Source organism: Tenrec ecaudatus, chromosome 1, assembly GCF_050624435.1.
Source record: "Tenrec ecaudatus isolate mTenEca1 chromosome 1, mTenEca1.hap1, whole genome shotgun sequence".
Lineage (NCBI taxonomy): Eukaryota > Metazoa > Chordata > Mammalia > Afrosoricida > Tenrecidae > Tenrec > Tenrec ecaudatus.
The window spans coordinates 74,952,291-74,972,091 of record NC_134530.1 but is presented as its reverse complement, the minus strand read 5'-3'; the positions used below and the strand labels follow the sequence as shown (position 1 = coordinate 74,972,091).

At 38.9% G+C, this 19,801-nt stretch overlaps 1 protein-coding gene across 1 annotated transcript in view; it reads left to right on the top strand.

Moving 5' to 3' along the window:
• AGBL4 (AGBL carboxypeptidase 4) overlaps positions 1-19,801 on the top strand; it is a 1,434,684-nt gene that overhangs the window by 86,319 nt on the left and 1,328,564 nt on the right. The gene's annotated exons all lie outside the window — the stretch shown is intronic.

Below are 19,801 nucleotides of genomic sequence, written 5' to 3'. Positions count from 1 at the left end.
TTATCAATTTACTGGTATCTTTGAATTTCAAAGTGCTTCTTGTAGACAGTATATGTTCTTGGTTCATTTTTTATCTTTGCTTTTTAAGTACATGCTTACATGTCTACAATCTTTGCATACATACGTGTTTACATACATGTTTACATACTGAGAAAATGGTATTTGTGTGAAATATTTGGTATTTGTTTTCTATATATCTTTTCTATTTTTCTTATGTTCATCTATTACTACTACATATCTAGATATTTTCTAGAGTGCCATATTAATTCCCTTGTAATTAAAAAACATTGTATAATTGTACAATTGCTGGCATTATAATTTTAATACATTTGCTTCTTGAACTACTTGATGTCAACTATACTTTATCCCCTCCTTACCCCACCCTACTATACCCCTCAACCTTTAATATATTATATATTATGATTATTTTTTTCCATAACTTACACCATCCCATCTATCCAGTCACCTAAAATCCTGAAGTTTGTTCCTGTTGAGTGAGGTCTTACAGTCATCATTGCTTTTAGGTTCTGTTTTCCCTTCTCCCATCCTCTTCCCATGTCTTCAGGGAGTCATTACTTCATTTACTGTTTTTGAGGGTTTTCTCTATCTTGAATTTCGTGCACTAAAAGATCTCGATTGTGCCGGTGTACATACACAGGCCTAGCAAGATCAGTGAGGTAAATGTAGTCCATGATAGTTTTAGGAGGAAATTTTAAAGAACTAGAGAATAGTTATGTGTTTCATCAGTATTCTACTGCACTCTGGCTCTATTGTCCCTTCCATATGGCCCTTCTGTGAGGGGCTGTCCAATTACCTTGCAGGTAGGCTTTTGGACTTCACTTTGCCTATTTTCCTTAGTGCCTATTAATTGGTTGTTTTTGAACTTATGATATCTATTCCCATTGACACCTCATGATCACACAGGCTGCCCTGCTTCTTCCATGTGGACTTTGTTGCTTCCTTGATAGACGCCCATTTGTTTAACTTCAAGCCTTTAAGACACTGGTTGCAATGTCTGTTAAAAGCCGGGCACCATTAGCTTTCTTCACCACATTTGCTTATGTGCCCATTTTGTCTTCAGTGATTATGTTGGGAAGATGAGTATCATACATTGCCTCATCATTAGAACAAACTGTTCTTGTACTGAGGTAGAGGCCTAAAGTACATCTGCTTCTTTATTGTATTTACATATATATACATAAATAAATATACCTATTTATATCTCTGTATCTTTACATATATACATATCTATATTTATAACTGTGTGCATATATATATGTATAATTTTACTCCCTTATTGTTTTATCTATTTCTTTTTTCTGTCCCCCTGCCCCTCTATCATGTTCACTCCATCGTTCCCCTCTCAGTAATTCCTCTAGGGTACAACTCAATTGCTCAAACATCACCAGAGACACGACATCTTCCTTGCATTCAGTATTAGATCTCTTGCTACTCCCCTGTCCCTGATGTATTAGCTGACTGCTCCCCACCCCAGCCCCTCAACTGTCTGTCCCATTGCTGTCTCCTGATACTGCTTTTCCTGTCTGTCTTATATAGATGGATGTTAAAAAGAAAGAATTAACAAACAGACCAACAAATAAAAACATATAAATAGTTCTAGTAGTTCCAGGTATATCTGCTGAACTTTCTGAATATCCCCCAACCTTTTTAGACGAGGTGCCAAGTGCTATGCCCCCTTTCCCCGCACACACACACACAAGAGTTTACTTTGGGAATTCCTCTGGGACTTACTGGTTTGTTCCCATTGTTGATCTGTTGTAACCCCTCTTGGTTTGCCCACATGTGGAGAGGTCAGATCAGCCACACTCCCTACACTGTACCTTCAGTGCTGACTTCTCTAATGTTGTGATGTGGGGGATGGGGGTGGACATCATGTTTCGGCCTAGGTCAGCTCTGCAGTCCTCTCTGTGAACTAGTTTCTCCAAGCAAGAATGTCACCCTCAAGACTTGGTGTTTCAGAATGAGGTCTGCTCTCTCTTTCCCTCTTAGTGTGTTCCCATGTGGACAGGACAGGTCGGCTGCTTCCCTGAACTCTATCCTCAGTACTGTCCTCAGTAGTGATGTTATTTAGTGAGGGGTGTATCCTAACTCAGGCTGGGGCCAGGCTTGCAGTCTTCTCTGCTAATGGGCTGCTCATAGCCCTCAGGGATTGGTACACCAGAATGAGGTCTTCTCTCTCGCTCTTCCCTATGGAGATATAAATAATACTCTCTCCATGGGTGGATTAATGCCCTGATCCCCCATTGTCATCTGTTTACTTCCCTCCTCTCTCTGTGGGCCTTAAAGGCCTGAAGGAGAAGGAGAGAATGAGTATCTGCCTCAGTGCTATCTGCACTCCCTATATTTTAAAAAACATTTTATCAGGAACTCATACAACTCTTAACACAATCCATACATACATCAATTGAATAAAGCACATTTGTACATTCATTACCCTCATAGTTCTCAAAATATTTGCTCTCCATGGCGATGCTCCTTTAAAAAAAACCTATTCTGCCACTCTGTGGCTTTTTATTTTTTTAGCACATTTGTACATTTATTGCCCTTCATTTCCAAAACATTTGTACTCCACTTGACCCTTGGCATAAGCTCCTCAGTTTTCGCCTCCCTCTCCACTCCCCCCTTCCTCATGAACCCTTGATAATTTATAAATTATTGTTTTGGCATATCTTGCCCTGTCTGATGTCTCCCTTCACCCATTTTTCTGTTGTCCATCTCCCAGGGAGGAGATTATATGTAGATCTTTGTAATTGGTTCCCCCTTTCCAATCCCCCCTCCCTTAACCCTCCCAGTATCGCCACTCACACCACTGGTCCTGAAGCCATCATTGGCCCTGAATTCCCTGTGTTTCCAGTTCCTATCTGTACCAGTGTACATCCTCTGGTCTAGCCAGATTTGTAAGGTAGAATTGGTATCGTGTTAGTGGGGGAGGCAAAGGATGAATTTAGGAACTAGAGGAAAGTTGTATGTTTCATCATTGCTACATTGAACCCTGACTGGCTCATCTCCTCCCTGAGACCCTTTTGTAAGGGGATGTCCAGTGGCCTACCAATGGTCTTTGGGTCTCAACTCTGTACTCCCCCACTCATTCACAATGATATGATTTTTGTTCTGATGATGCCTGATACCTGATCCCTTCGACACTTTGTGGTCTCACAGGCTGGTGTGCTGCTTCCATGTGGGCTTTGTTGCTTCTGAGCTAGATGGCTACTTGCTTACCTTCAAGCCTTTAAGACCCAAGACATTTATCTTTCGGTTGCCGTCACCATCAGCTTTCTTCACTACATGTGCTTATTCACCCACTTTGTCTTCAATGATTGTGTCGGGAAGGTGAGCATCATAGAATGCCAGTTTAATACAACAAAGTATTCTTGCATTGAGGGAGTATTTGAGTGGAGGCCCAATGTCCATCTGTGATCTTAATACTTAACCTGTAAATATATGCACATAGATCAATTTCCCCATCCTCATATATAAATATATTTACATATGTACATGTCTTTATTTAGACCTCTATAAATTCCCTTTGCCTCCTAGCTCTTTCCTCTATTTCCTTTGACTTTCCTCTTGTCCCACTATCATGTTCAGTCTTCATTTGGGTTTTAATAATTCCTCTTGGTTATATTACCCTCAATCATGTCCTACCAGGTCCTACACCGTCCTACCGTTTGGATCACTTGTTGTTTTCTTGTCTCTGGGTTTTATAACACCACTACCTGTCCCCCCACCTCCCCTTCTCCCATGTCCCTCTGGAACTGTTGGCCCCATTGTTTTCTCCTCCAGATTGTTAATCCAGCCTATTTTATTTAGACAGACCTGCTGAGATAATAACATGCACAAAAACTAGACAGAGCAAAACCAAGCAACAACAAATCAATGACCAAAAACAAAGCAAAACACAACAAGAAAGAAAAGCTTGTAATTAGTTCAAGGACTGTTTGTTGGCCTTTAGGAGTGTTTTCCAGTCCAGTCTGTTGGGGCACCACGCCCTGGCCCCAATGTCCACCTTCAGCATTCCCTGAGGACCTTGCTGCTCCATTCCTTGCTGTTCTGTTGAACCCCCATAGTGTTTTGCCTCATTGTCGTGGGATCAGATCAGGCGCGATTCCCACACTGTATCTCTGGTGCTGTCCCCTGTAGGGCTATGGGTCAGTAAGGGACGTATGTCTCATAGTGGGCCCGGCCATGTGGTCCTCTCTGTGGACTGGCTGCTCTGAGCAGGAACATCATCCTCAAAGCCTGGTGGGCCAGCTTGTGCTCCACTCTTTCCTCCTTCCCCTTCATCTGCTCTCCTGTGCTCAGATTAGATGTGTCCCTCTCCCAGAACCTGTACCCTTTTTTCAAAAATAAAAAGTTATTTTTTTCTTCTTTTTGTTTTTGATGACTATGTATCTTGGGTTTGGACTACCACTGCCAGAGTACCTTGTCCTTAATCTGGAATCTATACGATATGATCTTTTCAGAATCTATGTGATATGATACCCATTGGACTGTTTGAACTTACCTCATTGGACTCATGTTGTCTTGTCCGTCTATGCTTGGCGAACTTCACTCAGCCTAATTTCATCCAACGCTTTCCAGAGACAATGTTTCATTTTTTCATTGTTAATTTTATGGATGCGTAATACTCTATTGTTTGTACATACTATAGTTTTCAAATCTATTTGTTATTGTCAGAAATTTAGGTTGTTTCCAAGTCTTTTTGATGGTGAACTGTGCCACTCTCAGCATTGGGGTGCAGATGTTTGATCATGGTCTGTTTTTGCCTCTTCTGGGTATATGTCTAGCAGCGGGATCGCTGGGTCATAAGGTAACTCGAGTTGTAGGTGTTGCCAAATCGCTTTCCACAGTGGCTGCATGTATCTAGAAGACCACCAGCAGTGGATGGGAGTTCCTGTCTCCCCACATTCCTCCAACATTTGTTGCTCTCTGATTTTTTTAATTGGTCTGTCTTTGAGGGTGTTAGGTGGTATCTCATAGTTGTTTTAATTGCATTTCCCAATGGCTAATGATCCTGAACATTTTCTCCTATGTTTATTCGCCATTCAGGTCTCTTGCCCACCTCCTCAGTAGGCAATTTTTTTGGTAGGCTTGCTGAGTATTGTAGGTTTTGGTAATTAGCCCTTTTTCTGATATGTCATTACTAAATATCTTTTCCCTGTTTGTGGATTCTCTTATTACTATCTGGATGAAGTCTTTCGATGAACACAGGTGTGTTATTTTCAGTATGTCCCACCTATCTATTTTAACTTCCTCTGTTTATGTATCAGTCCCTATTTCTGGTAGCCTATATATATCCTTTGCCAAGGTTTTTACATTTGTCCCAATTTTTTCATTGATGGTTCCAATATTTGAGGGTTTTACCTCAGGGTCTGTGATCCTCTTTAAATTTGTTCTCATGTATGGAGTGAGGGAAGGGTCTCGCTTTATTTTTCTGCAGGTAGATATCTGTTTCTTCCAGCACCATTTATTAAATAGGTCATCCACTTCTCATTTGATGCTTTTTGTGCCCTTATAGAAAATCAGTTGCCTTTTTGCTGCTGATTTCATTTCTGGAATTTCTCTTCCTTCCCATTGATGTGAGTGTTTGTCATTATACAAGTACATTGCTATTTTAGCAATTGTGGCTTCGTAGTAGGTTTTACAATCAGGTAATGAAAGTCCTGTGACTTTATTCTTCTTGAGGAAGTCTTTGCTGATTCTGGGCATCATCCCTTTCCATTTGAAGTTCGTAGTCAGCTTTTCCATTTCTTTGAAGAACGGTGATGGTATTTGTATCGGGATTGCATTGAACTTATATATTGCCTTGGGTAGTATTGACATCTTTACAATATTTAGTCTTCTGATCCACGAGCATGGGATATTCTTCCATTTGTGAAGGTAACTTTTATTTTCTTGTAACAATGTTTTCTAGTTTTCCTCATATATATCTTTTGGGTTTTTTGTTTGTTTGTTTGTTTGTTTTGGTTAAATCTATCCCTAGATATCCCAATTTATGCTTGGTTATTGTGAAGGATACTACCTTCATGAGATCCATTTCTGTGATCTTTTCCGATGTATATAGCAATCCATTTGACTTCTATTTGTTGATTTTGCATACTGCCACTCCATCAAATTCCTGTATTGTTTCCAACACTCCTAGTGTGGAGCTTTTGGGGTTTTCATGTCATCTGCCAATAAAGGTAATTTCATTTCTTCTTTCCCCAGATGAATACCTTTGATGTCCTTCCGTTGCCTAATGCTATTAGCTAAGACATCCAGAAGGATCATGAATAAAAATGGAGACAAGGAACATCCTTGTCTAGTCCCCTGTTTCAGTGGGATTGTTTTTATCTTTTCTCCATTGACTATAATTGAGTTAGTTAGTTTATTGTGCCAATCTGGCTGATAAATACATGTGGGGTTAATTGAAGTGCAGAGCAACAAATGGCTCGGTGAGCCTCGACTTTCTAGTTTTCAGGTATCTTACTTTGTGATGGTCAGGGTGAAGCTGCCTTAACCAATTCCCTGCTTCAGCTGGCAAGGCTCACTTTCTACAGGACATCCCCAAGGAGAAGTTGCATGGACCAACCCCAATGCAGCCCTGGGTGCCGGAACAGATCCCTGGAGACCCCTGCCAGTGCTGAGATGCTTACATGTTCACTGATTCAGCTTTCTTCCTGCAGTTGGCATCATAGTGTGTGTTTTGTGAGATGGAGGAGGACTTTCTGGATTGGTGTCGGACATATCGGTAAATGTTTGACTTGTGGGCTTGTGCAGTACTTGGTTGGGATGTTTTCTTGATGTGCACTTGACCTTTATATAAAACTCTCTTATACATGAGTTTCTGTGGATTTGTTTCTCTAAAATACCCAGACTTACACGATAATGTTGGCCGTTGTTTTTCATATATAACTTGTATTATATTGAGGTAGTTTCCTTCCAATCCTGTCTTCTTTGATTATCTCAACTAGGAATGGGTGTTCAATGTTGTCAAATGGTTTTTCTGCATCTATGGATATTTTTTGTTTGTTTGTTTGTTTTTTATTTTTTTTTCATCTATGGATATTTTCATGTAGTTCTTGTCCTTTTTCTTGTCGATGTGATGGATAATGTTAGTGGACTTTCAGATGTTGAACCATCCCTGCATCCTTGGTATTAATCACACTTGGTCCTGGTAAATTATTTGTTTTATGTAATTTTGCACTCTATTGGCCAAAATTTTGTTGAGGCTTTTTGCATTGATGTTCATTAGAGAGAATGGTTTGTAGTTCTATATTCTTGTGAAATCCTTACTGCTTTTTGGTACCAGTGTTATGCTAGATTCATAGAACATGTTTGAGAGTTTGCTGTCCTTGCAATGGAAGAGCTTGTATAGAATTGGTGTCAGCTCTTCCCTGGTATGTATGCTTGGTAGAATTCTCCTGTGAATCTGTGTGGGCTGGGCGATATTTATTTGGTGTAGTTCCTTGATAACCTTATATGTTTCTTATTTTGCTATGAGTCTGCTCATAATATAGCATAATCTGGGGAAGGATTATTTTCCCAAGTATTTTCCCATGTCTTCCACATTGTGTTATTCATTGAAGTACAGACTTTTGCAGTACTTGTTACTGTCCAGTGGTATGGACCTGAAGTGAGTGACGAACTGAAGAAAAGGTGTGGCAAGTGGACTGATGATCCTAAGACAAATTTTATTTCCAATGTACAGCTTTATATGTGAGTGCATTGTGTGCATAGTATAACAATAACATCATGATAAAAATGCTCTAAATAGAAACAATTCCTTGGAACTAATCTTATCTTAACAAATGTAGCTGTGTTCTCAGTGTACACAGGGCATCTCAGAATGTGGGAAAACATGACAAGGACACAGTGTCTCCAAGCACCCCAGAGAGTCACGAGTACACTTCAGTTAAAACTTAGTGACTCTGTAGTACTGTGTAATTTTAAAATTTGGGTAGGTTCAGTTGTAATTTGCCCTGTTTCTTCCCTCATTCTGGCAACTGATGTCGCTTTCCTTTCTTTTCTTAGGATTGCTAAAGGTCTTTCGGTTCTGTTTATCCTTTCAGAGAACCAGCTTTTTTACTGTGCTGATTTTTCATTGTGCTCTTATCTTCCCCCTCTCTATCTCTGCCCTGATTTTATTCTCTCTCTCTCTCTCTCTCTCTCTCTCTCTCTCTCTCTCTCTCTCTCTTTCTTCTTTCTAAATGTTGTTAGAGGGATTATTCTGTTGAATCTATTCTAATTGCCAGAGTTTTTGTGATATAGCATATTGACCATAAGTCTCTCTTCCATTTTCATATGTGTATTTGTCATTATCAAACATCCTCTGATAACTGCTTTTGCTGTATCCTATAGGTTTTGGTACATGGTGTTCTGATTCTCATTGGTTTCTGAGAACTTCCTAATTTCATCTCTAACTTGGGCCAGTACCCACTCATTATGAAAAAGAAAGTTGTTCACCCTCTGTTTTCCCTTTTTTAAAAAAAATCTTCTTTATATATATTTCCATATATTTCTTATGTTCACTGGCTCTTGATCTACTGATCTCTTGAGCATTATATAGTTCCCCTATTCTTTCTTATTATGACTTGCACCTTGAGATCAATTTTGTCAGAGCTTAGGATTGAAACTCCTGCTTTTTAAAAAATTGACGTTTGCTGGGTGTATATATATCTCCATATGTGGATTCTTTGTTGTCATCTCATACCTTTTGTGTTAGTTTCTTTCCAGCTACTTCCTTGTCAGTGTGTTGTATACTTGTGTAGGGTATTCACTGCTGGGCTTATGTTATCTTTGGGGTTGTTTTTGGTCTGTTGACTTCAGAATGGAATTACGCTATATGGTGATGTCCTATTTGTGCTTGGTAAAGGTTGGTCTTCTGTCCAAAGTAAGTTGAGGAGAATTTTTTGCAGTGCTGCGTTACTTTTAACATATTATTTGAGTTTTTCTTTGTCCTGGAAAATTCCTCCCTCTCCATCCATTTTGATAGATAGTTTGGTGAGATAGATGACTCTTGGGTTGGCGTTATTTTCTTTCAACATTCAGAAGATGCTATTCTACTCTCTCTTCTTCTTCATTGTGTTTGCTAATAAGTAGGAACATATTCTTATCTGAGTACCCATTTTTTTGGTCTGCCTTTTTTGTTCTCTTATGACATTCTCCTGTTCCTCAATGTTGGATAATTTGACTGCTATAAGCCTAAGTGAATTCTTCATGAAGTTCAGTCTTATTGGTGTCCTCTCTGCTTCCTGGATGATTGTCTGATTCTCATTCATTAAGTTGGGGGAATTTTCTTTCAGGAATGCCATTGCTATTTTGGCTGTGGATTTCTTCATTGTGTCTTGTTTTGAGATCCTAATTATGTGAATGTTGTTCCTCTTCATAGTATCAATTATTATTCTCAGATTTCTTCAGCTTCTTTGATTATCTTGTTTGATTGCCTTTCCCCTTTGTTGAAATCTTCATGCTTTCTTTGAGATCACTGATATAGTTCTCTTCTAGTCTGTTGGTGAGGTCTCTTACCTCATTCTTTGATTCTGTTACCACATCCCATAAGTCTTGTATTTCCTTTCAGTATGTGGACTCTGCCTTTCCTATTATATCATCCTTTTTATGTATTTATTCCTTCATATCCTTCAAGGAGCATCATGAGGATTTATTTCTGAGGTGATTCAACATGTGCCTTTTCTGTGTACAACACTAGGCTCAGGTCTTCCTTTGTTATTGTATTTTGTTTCTCCTGCTTTCTTGTAGAGGGTGTTGCTTTTGGTTGCCTGTGTGTTGCCTGTGTGTTGTTGTAGCTTGGTGCTATTTTCCTGGGAGTCAAGTGCCCTGAGTTATCTCTCTGGGAAGCTAGTAACAATGATTCTGGAGGTTACCTGTAATCAGCTGTGCTCTCAGATTGGGCTGCTTCTTTATTTCACCATGGATTTAATGTCTCCCTAGACACCTGGGATTACCTATTTGGGGGGAAGATCAAGTGACCCTCTGAGGCATCGTGGGCAGGGAAGTTATGGGTAGTAAGGTTGTCACTCTGCAGGTCAGTAGCATGGGAAGCCATGATGGTGGTGCTCACAGTTATGGAGCATGCCCCAGGGGGTAGGTAAGTGTGCCCATAGTGGCCGGTTGTGCACGGAGGACAGCTGTGGCAAGGTTAAAACTAAGCCCTGAGCTGGCTGCAGCAGTGTAGGGAAGAAAGAAGGAGCAAAACATAAAACAACAACAAAAAAGGGGGGTATGTGAGACAGCCATGACTATGGCAGAAAATAAAAGCCCCTAACTAACCATAGCAATGGTGGGGTTCAAATAAAGCCCTGAACTGTCTGTAACTGTGGGGGGGCCTAAAGCAAGACCCTGAGCAGGCCACTCCAGTGTTAAGCCCCAATCCTACAGCTCTTTTAAACCTAGTGGACCTGTGTCTACTTATCTTTCTGATGCTACTCCTGTGACCTGGAAGAGTAGAGTATCCTTCTCAGTGGTTCTACTGCATTGATTTCAGCAGACTTTCATTGAGACTCTATTATCTTTTAGCTGTAAGAATATGCTATTCCATAACTTTCTGGCCTCCAATGCTTCTGATGAGAAACTGTATCACTCAATGATGAGAAATTATGTTATATTACTCAAGTGTCTTGGTGACAGTTCAGTTCATCTTAGGTCTTCTCCAGATTCTCTCCCTCTAACAGTTTTTTTTAACCTTTTGTTTGATTATGATATTTCTAGGCATGGGTATCTGAGTTTATCTTGCTTTTCAAATATAATGGCTTTTGTTTTACAAAACTCTTTTATTCTATTAATCAAGATCTTGACAGCAAAAGGGCAGCTATAATTGAATAATTTGGAGAACTTAGCTGAGGGAATGTATACAAAGGTGAGGACAAGGTTTGGAGAAATCAAGAAGTAACGTTCCACTACTCTTAGGTGACTACCAACCAAGAACTAATTCCCAGGCCTAATAAGAGTAGGTAAGAAGTGGTTATCAGGACTCAGAGACAAAACTGAGGCAGACCTGTGGTTCTGCTGCCATAGAACAGCATTGTTAGCAATTTTTGAGGGGGCAAGTGGAAAGCTAGCATATTGACCATTCCAAACTTGTTTTTTTCTTGTCTCCATTTTATGTTGATGTCTTCTATTAATTAAATCTAAATTGAGCCAGAGTCTGTAGCATAAGGAGACCCATTGATGTAGTCCACATAGGTAAGCCTGTCCTGTATCATAAAGTGGAGGTAAAAAGATGGAAAGTGAACCTGGAGGGACACATGGAAGATGTCCCCCATGCTCACTATCATCCATTAATAAGTCTCATTGTATAAAACTATCACATCTGTCATTTGTTTTCTTCCTTCCTGTCATTGTTTTAGTTCAGATTTTCATTATCTTTTGATTGTGTGAAGGTAAAAAGATCTCTTTCTCTTTTCACATTCCTATTAACGTATATTGCTGCTAACTATGCTGGAATTTCTATATGAATCTTGGGACTTAAATATCTTCCCCACAAGTCAATGTACACAGGTACATACCCACATGCACACACCAGCCTATTTTGCTGTGTGTACTTACATTTTCAGAAATAAAGGAATGAAAGATTTTTATCTTTTGTGAATCTCAATTTGAAGTTAGAATAAAGTTGCCCTTTTCAGATTATCAGTTCTTGAAAGATACATGTAGGTCTTTTCTCCATTATCTCACTACACATGACACTATTTTGTAGTGTTTCTTAATAGTTTTGGGCTAAGGCCTAAATAGTGAAATTATTTTGCTGGGCCGGGCTGTTCTTTGTTGTTGTTTTGTTTGTTTAAAGAATTTGTCTAGCCGGAAATGCAGCTGTATGTGTATTAGTGATTTTCTGTTGTTGACTCCTCAAGATTTTTATTGTTTGAATGAAAAATAGTATTTCAAAACCTGGCAGTATATTTACAAAAACAGGAGCACTTTGTGTAATTCTCTTTTTGAAAAACTAGTTTTTTAACAGATTGCCTCTGTAGTTTCTATTCTCAAGCATCTCTAACAATAGGTTCATCGACAGTTCTTAGTTAAGGTTTAATTATCTACCGTTTCGCCTGTCCATCATGGTTCACAATCTTCTGCTGATGAGCATCAGAGAGGTTCTTTTATTGTGTGCACAATATGCAGGGCTCTTGGTGTAAAGGGGGAAGCATCTGACCTTCTGTTACTAATCGGTGACAGGTGCAAGGCTCATTTTTAAAAATGGGTTTAATTTTGGAGTACAAACCCACATTTCGAAACCAGCTCTTTGTAGAGCTACCTGGGGTTAAATCCCCTGAACTGGCAATGAACTACTGAGCAGGTTAATCACTGAACCTTCCACACTATTCTTGGAACTCAATCTTCTTCCAGACCCAAACAAACCTGCGGCTTCCTGGTCAATTCTGACTCAGCATCCCTGTAGGACAACATAGAGTGGCTCCATAATGTTTTGAAGGCTGTAAGTGTTTACATAAGCCGGCTGACACTTTTTTCCCCAGGGAGTGGCTGGTGGTTTCAAACCACTGACCTTACAGTTAGTTATAGCAGCCGAGTGTTTTTACCAATTCATTATAAAAAATCATTTAACCTTCCTGAGAGTCTTTCCAAGGATGTTTATTAGAAGCAAAACTATGACTCTTCATAATTAGACTTGATTTCCTCTCTATATATACTTTCTCCTCTTATGTGCCCTTTACCTCTGCTAGGTCCTCTTCCCACCTAAAAAGTCTCTGCTAAAGTTTCTGAGCAGAGAATGGCACCTGTTTTTTGCTTTTATATTCCTGGAACACTCATTACAAATTAGTCATGGCCCACAATCAAGTACATTTCCTCTGGGAGTGATAGAGGTAAATAAGGAGGCACTGCAAACTGGCTGGCAAGTTATTCTGAAGATAGATGCACTTTCTAGCTGCGTGTCTAACCTCTCTCTCTTTATATTGCCATAGGGTTGTCCAAGATTCCCAAGGTCTATTTCTCTTCTTAAAAATCATCTGTAGAAAATAAACATTGTGGGACTTAAGAAGTTCTTCAAATTGCATAACATCCATGTTTCTTTTTCCTGTCCCTTTTATAATAATTATAGTTATGCTGGGTAATCTTTCCATCATTTTATAACATGGATTTTCCTTCTTCTGCTAATTTACTTTTAATTGACATTGGAAAGCAACATATCTGAATATTTTATGAAGACTAAATGTAGAGTGTAGGAGAGGTAACATACTTTTGTACATATGGAGAAAGAGGCAGAATTTCATGAAACTTAAAAATTCCTTTTGGATCGATACAGTTCACGAACTATATTTATTCTTGCCTCAAGGTCACTGTCAGCTGTGATTTTAGGGGCTCTTTAACAGCCTTCTTTCAACACCTCTCCTCCTCCATCCATTACTGTAAATATCTAATTGAACCACAAAATGAAGAGTTTTGACAAGCATTCATTTCACCTTGGGACATGGCTGTCTGAAACAGGGTCCACTAAAGCATCACAGCCAGTCATGCTTACAGAAGTACATATAGGGTAGAACCCCGCCACTCAACTGCGTCAGTACTCACCACAGTCGGATTTCAACGCAAAATGTCAAAGAAATTTGCATTAGAGCTGGAACAAAAACATTGGAATCCAACCCAATGCCCGTGACTTTTGTAAGCAGAAGCAGTTCATGTTTCTATCATTGTTAATACACATTTAAACCTTTAGTGGCTGTTTTCCAAGCATTTTGCTATAATTTTCTTAGTATTGTGGCTCATTGTACTGTTTTTAGATTAAAAAAACATGGTCCTAAGTAGGAATTTTTTGAAAAGAATAGTCATGATAAGAAATCGGTTAACCGTGTTATCACTATTGTTGATGATAATTTAATCAACCCTTTTAGAAAACAGTTAAGGAATTGCCAACAAGCAGACCAAATTAGACAGAATGTTGGCTTTTTTAAGAGAAAGCCAGCCAGGTCCTAATGAAAACAGGCAAGAAGGGTAAAACTTCTGAAAAGCAGCTCCCAGTTGATTTTATGGAAGGGGATTCCCCTTCCAAACAATGACTCTCTCTCCATACCTCCTCTCCACATCCGTGTTCACAGATTCAGATCCTCATCAATCTCAAGGTATTGGCCATACTATAGTTAAATTTTTAAAAATGTATTTCTTATTTAAGTTATATCATTTAACTCTGAACTTATGTACTTTGAAATTTCTATGTAATGTTTTGTACAAAAAGGGTAAAAACTAGGTGTTTGAGACTGGATTACTCCATTTTCAGTTATTTCTTATGGGAAAAATTGATTCAGAACCTGTCTGCATTGCATCTCGATGCTCCTTCTAGAACAGATTAGTGTCAAGGTTCGGGTTGTACTGTATAAAGAAGTGTAGAAACAGACAGTCCAAGTCCATGCTGATTCTAAGTCCCCAGTTTCAATTTTAGGCTGGAGGCTTTGGGCTTGCGTATCTGTAAGTACTGGTGAACTGAAGATCTTCAGGAAGACCACAGGCTGATGGTGGCAGGGGGAATAAATTCAACACTGGCAGGCCAGATGACAGGCAACTTCCAGAATAATTTCCAGAATCAGCAGGCAATACAACAGACCTTTAACTAAAGTTTTAAAAACTGGATTTAGACAGATATCTAGACCCCACAAAGAAGCATATGTGCTTTTCCACAGCATCCACCTATATTAGAAGGAGGCCATGCCTGGAGGAAATTACCTTTCAAATGAGTGCAGCAGGACTCTGACCTGAGATAGGGTTTTACACCCCACACAACAGAATGCTCAAATTATAGAACAATATCATTGATAACACATGAAAGTAAAATTTTGCTGAAGATCATCCAAGAAGTCTGCAGCAATACATTGACAGGGAGATGCCAGAGGTTCAGAAGAGGATGTTGAATAAGTAATATCATAGCTGATGGTAAATGGATCTTGGCTGAGAGCAGGGAATATCACAAAGATGCTTATGTGTGTTTCATTGTGTATGCCAAGTTATTTGACTGTGTGGATCATAATAAACTATGGATAACCTTGAAAAGAATGAGTCCAGAGCACTGGAGTGAGCTTAAGTGGAACTTGTACATGGGTCAAGAGGCAGTTTTAAGATGTAATTTTTGACAATGCATGGCAATGCTTTTCCTCTTGATCATGTTATTCTTGGCAGAGTAAACCATATGATTTTCTGATTGAAAATAGCCAGTACCAGCCAATTTCAGCTCACTAATGTTAGGATATTATTCTGTATGGATTTAATTTCACATTTAACTACTTCCAATTTTCCAAGATTCATAATTAAAACATTCAAATTTCTATCATTAGAATATTTTTGCAACTGTTTCCCCCTACATTGAGTCATAGCCCACCAGCAAATGAATATCCAGAGGTCTCCACTCCCACAGGCTTTACCAGACCCACTTTACTATGTCAAGTCCACTCCAAGAAATCAGTTCCTCCTTGGTCAAATTTTGAGTGCCCTCTGACCCAGGAACCTATCCTCAGGAAGCATCTCCAACAATGTCCTGCTTCCATTCTTTAGGCCTTCTATACCTGGCAATGTTTTGAAGCCATGCATAAGGTTTTAGCTGACCTTCATTGTATAGATATAAAAAATCTATAGTTGTCAATGTTTTGATGTTCATTCAGCAAAAATTCCCTTTGAGATTCGGGTTAAACTTAAAATCCAAATGTTAATGGAATTTCAAAGAGATACAGATAGGTGTACTATTATTATGAGGTGAAATAATGAGGCATTTGCCTCAATTGTCACATATGTAGAAGCTTCACACGATAGATTCTATTATATTGTGAAGTGATGAGAATATGTTACATTATTAGGAAGACAATAAAATAAGTTTCTTCCCATATCTTTATTTTAGATTCTTAGTAACAAGAGTGCCCTATTGCTACCTTATAAATTAGGTTCTCATTTTGTATGCTTAAGAAGTCCTGGTGGCCACAGTTGGTGATGAGTTGGCCTGTGATGACAAGGTCAGCAGTTTGAGGTCACTAGCTGCTCCCCTGGAGAAAGATGAGAGTTGCTGTTCCTGTAAATATTACAGCCTCTAAAACCCTCAGGGGCAGCTCTACTCTGTTCTGTATGGTTGTTATGAACTGTAATGGAGTTTGTTTATATTTCCAAGATAGCAAGGGTGCATCCCTCCATAATATTCATCACACTCAATGGCTACATTCTATCTAAAGACATAAATGACCCAAGTCTAAATACTTCATCTCTCTTAACTCAGTGTTACAGCTAAAGCAATGATTATATGCTTATAATAAAAATTAGGCATCTACTTCCTGAGAAACAGGTGTGCTAATTTTCTTTTCAAACAAAAAAGATAAAGATACTTCACATACAATTTTATTTATTTTTTCGGAATTACTTCTTGAAGAATTTTCACTGGAAGGAGATAAAATTAAATTAACTCAAATTGTCAAAGGTCTAGGGGTTGGGTTTGGTCCTTGTATCATAACATTCAGTCTTCCTTTCTTGGTTTACTTGCTGAAAATAATCTTCCAAAGAAAGAAGCCAGATAGGAGACAAAACATTTCCTCACTGTCTGAACAACCTTCTTAAAGGAAATCTTTCCCTTCATTACAAAGTGAGGAAAATGCTGGTCCACTGAAAGAGTCCTTTTGTTTAATGTAGGAAACCTGTATTCCACACTTGACCAGTGTAAAAGCAAACCAAAGCCAAATCATTACCTGTCTGTTAGCAGAGGCTTGCCTTGTTGTGATGCTGAAGAGGTTTCAGTGAAGAGTCTGGACTAAGAATGAATAGGAATAAAGGCCAGGTGATGTACTTTTGAAAAATCAGCCATTTAAAAAAATGTGCTGGAGTTGTGCCTGATCTCACCTCACTACATCAGGGTGAAACACTAAGTGAGAGCAACAGAGCAGCAAGGGGAGCAAATCAATGATGTCCCCAAGGAACACCAAAAATGGACTTTGGGTTCAGGGTGTGGCACCCCATCAGACTCCACAAGAAAACACTCCTAAAGATCAACAAATAGACTTGGACCTATTTATGACTTTTCTTTTTTGTTTTCATTTGTATTTTGTTTTGCTCCTTTTTATTTTTGTGCTTATTATTGTTTTTGCATGTCTATCTAGATAAGATAGGTAGGATAAACAATCCAAGGAGAAAACAATGGGATTGACGGTTCTGGGGGGACACAGGTAAGGGGGAGGAACAAGCCCAGGGACAAAGGAACAATAAGTGATCTAATATCAATGGTGAGAAGGGCATAGAATGCCTTATGGGACTTGATCAAGTGCAATATAGCTGAAAGAAATTACTGAAACCTGAATGAAGTTTGAACATGATAGTGGGGCAAGAGGAAAGTAAAAGGAAATAGAGAAAAGAACTAAGAGGCAAAGGGCATTTATAGAGGTCTAGTGTGTACATATGTAAATATACTTTTAGATAATGATAGGGAAATAGCTCTATGTACATATATTTATGTTAAGAATTAAGGTAGCAGATGAACTTTGGGCTTCTCAAATTCTCCCTCAACACAAGAACACTTAGTTTTAATGACCTGGTGTTCTGTTATGCTCTCCTTCCCTGACACAATTGCTAAAGACAAAATGGGTGCATAAGCAAATGTGGTGAAGAAAGCTGATGGTGTCCAGCTATCAAAAAAATATATATTCTTAAAGATAAACAAGCGGCTATCTAGCTGAGAAGCAACAAAGCCCACAAGAAAGAAGCACACCATCCTGTGTTATCATGATGTGTCCATGGGATCAGGTATCAGGCATCAAAGACCCAGAACAAAAGCTTATATCGATGCAAATGAGGGGGACAATTGGATATCCCCTCAAAGAAGGGGTCTCAAGGAAGAGAAGAGATGAGTCAGTCAGGGTACAGTAGAACACTGATAAAACATACAACTTTCTTCCTTCTTTAATGCTACCCCCCACCACTATCACAATCCCAATTCTACTTTACAGATCTGGCTAGACTAGAGCATATACACTGGTACAGATCAGAGCTTGCAACACAGGAAATCCAGGACAGATTAAAACCCCCAGGACCAATAATGAGAGTAGGAATATCAGGAAGGGAATGGGAAAGTGGTGTAGGAGAGGAAAGAGGGAACCAATCACCATGATGGACATATAACCCATTCCTAGGGGCCAAAGAACAGAAAAGTGAGTGAAGGGAGACAGTAGTCGGTATAGCATATGAAAAATAATATTTTATAAATTATTAAGGGTTCATGAAGGAGAGAGGGTGGGGGAGAGAAGGGAAAAATGAGAAGCTGATACCAAGGGCTCAAGTAGAAAGAAAATGATTTGAAAATGATAAAGGTAACAAATGTACAAATGTGCTTGACACAATGGATGGATGCATGGATTGTGATAAGAGTTGCAGGATCCCCTAATAAAATGATTAAGAATATTTTATATATAAAAAGAAAATGATGATGGGAATATATATATGCACATGGCTTGACACAATGGATGTATGGATTGTGATAAGAACTGTAAGAGACCCCAATAAAATGATTTTTAAAATCAGCTATTTAATACACTATGAATCACAATAATTCAATTCACCACCAGTCACAAAGATGGCACAAGACTAGTCATTTTGTTCCACTGTGCATGGGATCAAGATGACTTGGGGGCCAACTTGACAGAGCAGCTGACAACATCAGAATCTCACTCCAGTGGCTGACAATATGGAGAACTGTCATTGACATAGTGGACTACACGGTCTAGTAACCTGAGTGCTTATTCTTCTTCCAGTTGCCAAATTCACACCATTTCCAACAGCTATAGAATAATTCATATGCATATTATCTATTACATACATGAAAATTGAATTCATGGCAATTAAATAATTTGCCTGAAGTTATATATCGACTTGAAGGCATGTTTCTCTGACTCACAGCTAGCATTCTTGTCCACTTTGCTATATGATGGATATTATTAATTGAGGAATGAATAATGTCCTATGAGAATTGATGGGGAAAATTAATTCTGGAAATAATTATGGAAGAGGTGGTTGTTGTACAAGACCCAATGTCATTGATGACCAGAAACAAATGTGGAGAGAACTCCAAATAGGAAGAAGTTTGAGCAAATGAGACAAGGTAGGATATAGTCATGGCACTGTAACAAAGATGTACAGTTTTTGAAAAGGGTGATGGAAAAGTGTGAAGAAAATGAATGAAAAGATAATGAGATTTTTTTCACATGAACTTTTAGAAGCCACTTATATTTAAGGAAATGGAGATATATATTTTTAAGTTTTTAATCATTGTATTGGGGGCTCATACAACTTTTATTACAATCCATGCATACACATCCATTGTGTCAAGCATATTTGTACATTTGCTGCCATCATCATTCTCAAAACATTTGCTTTCTACTTGAGCCCTTGGTATCAGCTCCTCATTTTACTCCTCCCTCCCCACTCTCCCTTCCCTCATGAACCTTTGATAATTTATAAATTATTATTATTTTGTCACATCTTACACTGTCAGACGTCTCCCTTAACCCACTTTTCTGTTGTCCATCGCCCAGGGAGGAGGTTATATGTAGATCCTTGGAATCGGTTCCTCCTTTATACCCCACCTTCCCCCCCACTCTCCAGGTATCACCACTCTCAACACTGGTCCTGAAGGGATCATCTATCCTGGAATCCCTGTGTTTCCAGTTCCTATCTGTACCACTGTACATCCTCTGGTCTAGCCAGATTTGTAAGGTAGAATTGGGATCATGATAGTGGGGGAGGAGGAAGCATTTAGAAACTAGAGGAAAGTAGTATGTTTCATCATTGGTACCCTGCACCCTGTCTGGCTGGACAT